At 39.6% G+C, this 7,036-nt stretch overlaps 1 pseudogene; it reads right to left on the reverse strand.

Moving 5' to 3' along the window:
* LOC116083856 overlaps positions 1–3,633 on the reverse strand; it is a 30,724-nt pseudogene extending 27,091 nt beyond the window's left edge.
* Between the last annotated feature and the right edge of the window lie 3,403 nt (positions 3,634–7,036).

The following is a 7,036-nucleotide window of genomic DNA, read 5'->3' on the forward strand; positions in this document are numbered from 1 at the left end:
CATTAGCCAGACTAACTAGAGGGCACAGAGATAGTATCCTAATTAACAAGATCAGAAATGATAAACCTGGCTTTTAAACTTCCCAAGTTTAATGGGGTGCTTTAGTTTCCATACAGTTAGTAGGGGCTCGATCTTCCTTCTTCCAGACTTGAAACAAATGAACAAAAGATGTATGAACACAGCTACACTGAACTGTTTTTCTGTGGGCTTTGAGTTGTTTCATTTTCAATATGTAGCCGGTCATCATGCTCCTACTCTAATGGTGCAAAAGAGAGTCAATTCTGCTGCCTCACAAGTATAAAGCAGTTTCAACACAGGTGAGATTTCTTTTGGAAGGAGAGCCCTCCAGTAGGTTTGACTGTAGGACTCACCACATATAACTGGGTTCCCTGTTATGTACCACAAATATACTTTAGTTGTACTGGCTAGTTTTGTGTGTCAACTTGACACAAACTGGAGTTATTACAGAGAAAGGAGCCTACCTTGAGGAAATGCCTCCACAAGATCCAGCTGTAAGGCATTTTCTCAGTGATTAGCAGTGGGAGGGCCATTGTGAGTGGTGTCATTGATGGGCTGGTGGTCCTGAATTCTATAAGAAAGCAAGCTGAACAAACAGGAGAAACAAGTCAGTTAATTGCATCCCTTCATGGCCTCTGCATCAGCTCCTGCTTCCTGACCTGCTTGAGTTTCAGTGCTGACCTCCTTTAGTGATAAACAGTAATGTGAAAATGAAAGCTGAATAAACCCTTTCCTCTCCAAATTGCTTCTTGGGCATGAAGTTTTGTGCAGGAATAGAAACACTGACTAAGACATTAGTCATTTTGAGAGTTGCTGTATTTTTTTGGGGGGGGGGAATTTCACTTATATGAAGTAAGAAAAACTAAGTTAGACAGCAGTGAGTTGGTACTGAGGCAGTAAAACATTATATAGATGTAGAACAATCTGTGATTGTTAATTTGATAAATCAAATTTGATAAACAATCAAATATTATTTATCTTTCATCTTAATGAGTAGATGATGATTGTTTTGAGTTTCCCAAGTGCAACATTTGGTTAAATGACATTATCCTAAGTAGTTGTACCTCATCCTGGGTAAAAACCACAAGACCCTTCTAAAGAACCCAAGAACAGCGAGAGACTAGAGACAGACAAAGAGAACATCACAAGAATTTTCTAGAAAAAGAAAAGAAAAGAATTCCTTGATTTTTTTTTGAGACAGGGTTTCTCTGTATAGCCTTGGCTGTCCTGGAACTCACTTTGTAGACAAAGCTGGCCTCGAACTCAGAGATCTGCCTGCCTCTGCCTCCCAAATACTGGGATTAAAGGCATGTGCCACCAATGCCCAGCAAATAACTTGATTTTTTACTAGGTTTTTGATAGCTATACAATACAAATGGTTTTTAAAATTTTTTCTTAGATTAAAATTTGTTAAGGTAGTCTTATAGCTTTATCATTGTTGCTGTTACAAAATACATTGGCAAGAGTAATGTAGGTGAGAACGGCTTTATTTTAATTTCTAGTTCCAGGTTTTAGTCAATTACAGGAAAAACAACTTGGCTAGAACTTAGGACAACTAGTAACATCATATCTACAGTTAAGAGTAGAGAGAAATACATTTATGCTCTCTCAATTGCTTGCTTGTGCTCAAATTGATTCCACTCAGACAGTTCAGGAATTCATTCCTAGGGAATCGTGACACCCATAGTAGGCTGACTCTTTCTACATTAATTAAATTAAGACAATCCTTTACAGAAAAGTCAATGGGCCAACTCAATGTAGACAATCCCCCACCCCATAGAGACTCTTTTTCTAGGCAATTCTAGGTTGTGTCAAGTTGACAACCAATCTAACAATCATATTTATCAACTAGTAAAACATGTTGAAGTGTGTCCCCTGAGTAGCAATTTGAGAGAATGAATTGTTAGCTAAAGATACCAAAGAAATTCTTGGTACCATCCAAACCAGAGTTTTTCAGCATTCAGTCAGAGACATTCAGAATTGCCACAATCTCTACTCAACTTTGTATCTACTGAAGCACTTTGGAGTTTTTATTTTTTACTGATTTCACAGTGCTTACTATGATGTGTAGGAAATGGAGAATTCTTAATGTTGTGAAGGGTACAGGTTAGAATCCTAGATTTGGCACTTATCCGTCTGGGAGATCTGGGGAAACTATATTGGGGTCTCATTCCATCATCTGTAAAGTGTTGGTGCTAATGCCTGCTGACAGGCATCTTTCAAGGATTGCATATGATAAGGATTAAGGATTGAAATGCTTTTCCTCATTTCACTGTGCATGTGTATTGGGGTGAGGTCATCTACTTGAGCTCACCGGATTCTAGTCTCCTTGTCCTTTCTTCACATCTGACATGCTGTCTTCCTTCCAAGAAAAGCCATCACACTCTTTCTTAGCAACCTTCTCCTAGGTATATGACATCATAGAGAAAAGCTTTGCCCTGTACCTGACTTTCATTTATGCAGACATTTTAATAGTGGAAATAAATAACTGAATAGGAAAGAACAACTTAGAGCGAATCTAACTATTGCTCTTAAATCCTGTTTGAATCTCCAGATAATTTTCTTGGAATTTCCCCCAATGCTTGATATTCTTCAACTTCATACTCCATGAACATCAACATATTGCATGAGCAGAGGAAAATTTCCATAAAAATGCTTTCTGATTTTCTCTCTTTATCCTCAGAAGTGACCTTGCTTCAGACCTGAACAGAGGTCCAGGGATTCTCACTTATGCACCCTCTCCTCCATTTTCCTTCCTTCCCACATACTTCTTCCCTTATGCCCATAAAATTAAAAAATATTTTCAGTGGGAAATATCTCTTAGAAAAGATATCTTCTTTGTTTTCAAGCACCTGTCACATTTCCCACCTTTCCTTTGACGGTGGTCTCCATGCAAACAAAGTATTCTTTACATCCATTCATTCTGTCATCCATTTCACTATTTCTTGGATGCCATCAAGAATTCTAAAGAGCTCTTTCTGGATCCATTGCCCATGGACTGAGTGTCTGTACCTATCTCCCTTCAAATTCACATATTGAAGTCTCCATGTGATGATTTTTGGAGATAAAGTCTTTGGAAGACTATTAGATTTACATGAAGTTGTGAGCAGTAACAAAGGCTGGCCAGAATCCTCCTGATGTATTCATAACCCTGTGTAAAAGACCAGAGAGCTCTCCTCTTCTCTCTCATTCTTTCTGTTTATTTAAAAGACAGCACATGGTCCTCATCAGTTTCAGGTATTATCTGTTTCCCTGCAATTCCACACAGATTCCAGGATTCAATTCAGTTAACGACTTAGACTGTAGACTTCTACTACTCCTTAAATAAGCTGATGTGTGACTCTCTCCAAAAGTCATGACAATGCCCCAAATGATCAGCACCCTAATGTAACTGTTTCCAGAGGTGAGGACATTCATAAAGCTGAGGAGGTTAAAATGAGGCTTTATGGCTTGGCATATTCCCAATATGATTGGTGAGTCTATCAGAAAGGTACTTACATTACCATGAAGTGTCATGAATGTAGAAGTGAAAGTGACCAGCAAAGCAAAAAGACCAACAGGAAGGGAGACACAGTAGAGGACGGTGGGAGGCAAGATACTCAGCGTGTAGTACATGGAACCGATGCATGTAACGTCATGCTCATGTAACTTTCCTGAGTTAAAATCTTAAAAACAAGAGTAACTTGGGACACTGACACACATAGAACTCAGGATTGTGGCCTCAGAAAAAATAACCTTGGTCTTATACATCCGATCTCCAGAGTCAAGAGAAAAAAAACATGTGTTTTGTAGGCTAAAACATCTCAGGCTGATCTGAGATGTTGGGTTAGATCAGCATTAGGAAATGAATGCCCTGCATTTTATTTGACATATGGCTTTTGTCATAGATTTACCTGAGAAACTTCCATTCCCTTTCCAAGATCGCCATCAGTGGAATGCCAGTGGTTGCTTTTCTGGCAGTATCTGTATGATAGTCTTTTGCTTTTTGCTCCATGAAATTCTTACTACCTCAACTATGAAATTTACTTCTTTACCATCTGAGAGCTCATCTTCTTGCAGGTAGTTTTTTTTTTTTTTTTAATTCTTGGTTTCTCTCTTAACAAGTCAATCCAGACACTATGGTTATGTCACATGTAGCTGTCATATGTATTTGAATGACTGATGATGTGGTTAAAGTTGGAGATGATATTGTAAAACTAAGAAGTCTCATGTAGACATTCTTCTGAAGACTAAGAGAATCTGGAAAAATTGGGTTGAAATTTGATGGAACCATTGGATGGAACTAAACAGCCACATCTATCTCTACATGTCATGTGATTTACTGTTCCCTGTAGACAAAAGTTGTGACTGAAAGGAAATCTTTTCTTCATTCTCACAGTGAATCTGACATTAAACGTGTGTGTGTTTCCACACCAAGCAATTCTCTAGTCACCAACTAGCTGTCCTACATTCAATTCAGTTCTGACTGGAATTAGTATGGACATAGTCCCATAAGGGAAGCAAGTGAATTGGTACATAGGGCAAGATGTCCAGGATTCTGGACACAGGTGGTTCTCTCTGAACTTCTACAGATGTGTTCACTAACATGGAAGCTGGGCAGATGGTTGTTAAGGTAGTCTTCATTATGTAGTCATGACTGATAGAATTTCGGCCAGTTGGGGATCACCTCAGTTGTCAGCCCTCTCCTTTCCCTGGAGATTGGAAGTAGAATAAATACCTTATCACATGGTTGGTTTTTCTGGCACTGTAACCAGGCCCATCAAAAGGCTGTGTTAGGCCCCTCAAGAGCTATCTCATTAGTGTAAATCATGGTGTGTTTGTGAGTAACAAAAGATGTCCCTATCAAATAACCAACACTCAACAGTTTAGAAGCTCTCTGCTGGGAACTGGAGAATAAACCTAAATGCACACATTCTTGTAATTTTATCATAATATGGGGATCCTACTCCATCTCTGGTTTCTTCTTGTTTATCTGTGTGACTTGAGAACTCTCATGGAATCTTACTGGCCATCTCTCCATATCATGCTCACCTCTTTGACACTTGTGAAACACAGATAATATAAATATCCAGTCTTTTTCAGAGTCATTTATTGAAAACACCTGTTTACTTCATTTTTGATTGTAAATTATGGCAACTTCTAGAACCAGAAATGTAGAGAATAAAATGACTGAAGATGATGCTACAGTTTAAATTTGTTTAGTATTCCTCAAAGGCCTGTGTATGAATGGCTCAGTCCCAAGCCATCACTATGAAGAGCTACTGTTCTCTTTTACACGTGGGCCTAGAGGGATGTCCTAAGATCATAGGGATGTGCTCTGGAGTGTTAGGCTAGGGCTGCATGCTTTAGATATATGATTCCACTATTGTATCAACTTTTGAAGATAATTATTGGAACCATGTGTATCTTGCAGAACAGTAAACTAAAAATGGAAGACATTGTTTTATAGAGATGGCTCAGTGATTAAGAGCAGATTTGTTACTCTACAAGACCTGGCTTCTATTCCCAGCACTCACATACTACATGTGAGTAGCTCACAACTACAGGTAACTCCAGTTCCATGGGTTCTGATTCCCTCTTCTTGTCTCTATAGGCACCAAGTGTGCCAGTGGTGTACAGATATACATGTGGGCAAAATGTCCATATACATAAAATAAAAACAACAAACACTGAACAAAAATGAAGGCCTCGAGTAGACACTGTCTAAGTCACTCTGTCAGTACGAAACCTGAAGGTAGCAGGGACTTGAAAGATGCTAATGCACACTGAATGGGGCCAGGGTTTCTGCTGCCCTCTAGACCTGGATTGGTCTTGGCTTTAGCAGGATATAAGAACACCCGGCTTCCATAAAAAAGTTCTTGTGAGGTCCAGGCTAGATTGGAGCTGGAGCAGTAGAGCAGCTGCAATGTCCAGTGTTGGCTGGGCATTCAAGGCAGATGATCTGCCACACACTGACCCAAGGTCAGTCTGTCTGTCTGTCTATCTGTCTGTCTCTCTGCCTCTATGTCTCTCTCTCTCCCGCTCTCTGTCTCTTTCTCTCTTTCTCTTCCTCCCCCCCCCCCCCCCACACACATACACACATATTTTTTTTGGCCCATGAGATGAGCATTTTGCTCTACCATGTGTTATCTGCTATTACTATCTGGCACTCCTGACAGGCTCCAAGATAATATTTTCACTGCATTTGGATATGGAGCTTCCAGAAATGAGAAGCAAAATAAATCTTGACTTTCTACTAGTCAACCATTGCAGGTATATCAGTTATAGATTTATGACAGTTTATGCATATGCCAGTTTTCCTTTTTGTATGAGTATCCATGGTAGACAGATTGGGCATCAATATGGCTATCATCCTGATGGGATGCAGGATGTGCTGCCTCCATACATGTTTCTTGGCAAGTTGAAAGAATTAAGCTGAAGGAAAATAAGGTAGGAACAGAAAGAACTCTGTGACCTTGATCTAAGTAGTATGTAAGAATATTAGGTGAGAGAGACCCTTCCTACCATCAAAGAAAAGCACACATGTACCTCTGAAGGGAGTGGACCCCAGTGGGATCCTAGTGTAGGACACTCACTTCTTTTAGTTCTTAGATCTTTTGCATCCTATTATATTTTCCAACAACTTTTGACTCATTAACCATAGGACAGATACATCATTTCTTTGAACTTTCATTTCCTTCTGGAGCCTCTCATGTCATGTAAAATTTATATTACATTATTTGTAATCTTTTTCCCCTCATTTATCTGTCTTTTAAAAATGAGATTTATTTACTTCATGTGAGTATGTCTTTGTGTCTATGCTTCTGCCTATGCTTGTGTGTGTGTGTGCTTGAGCACATGTGGGCCTGCATCTGTGTGTGTGTGTGAGAGCATGCGTGCGCCTGCATCACCGTGGAGGCAGAAGGAGTCATCTTCTGGAGCTGGAGTTCTAAGGGTTTGGGAATCCAGTATGGATTCTGTGGACCAAACTTGGGTCCTCTGGAACAGCAATGAGTACACCTAACCACTGAACCATCTG

Source organism: Mastomys coucha, unplaced genomic scaffold (genome assembly GCF_008632895.1).
Source record: "Mastomys coucha isolate ucsf_1 unplaced genomic scaffold, UCSF_Mcou_1 pScaffold8, whole genome shotgun sequence".
Classification (NCBI taxonomy): Eukaryota; Metazoa; Chordata; class Mammalia; order Rodentia; family Muridae; genus Mastomys; species Mastomys coucha.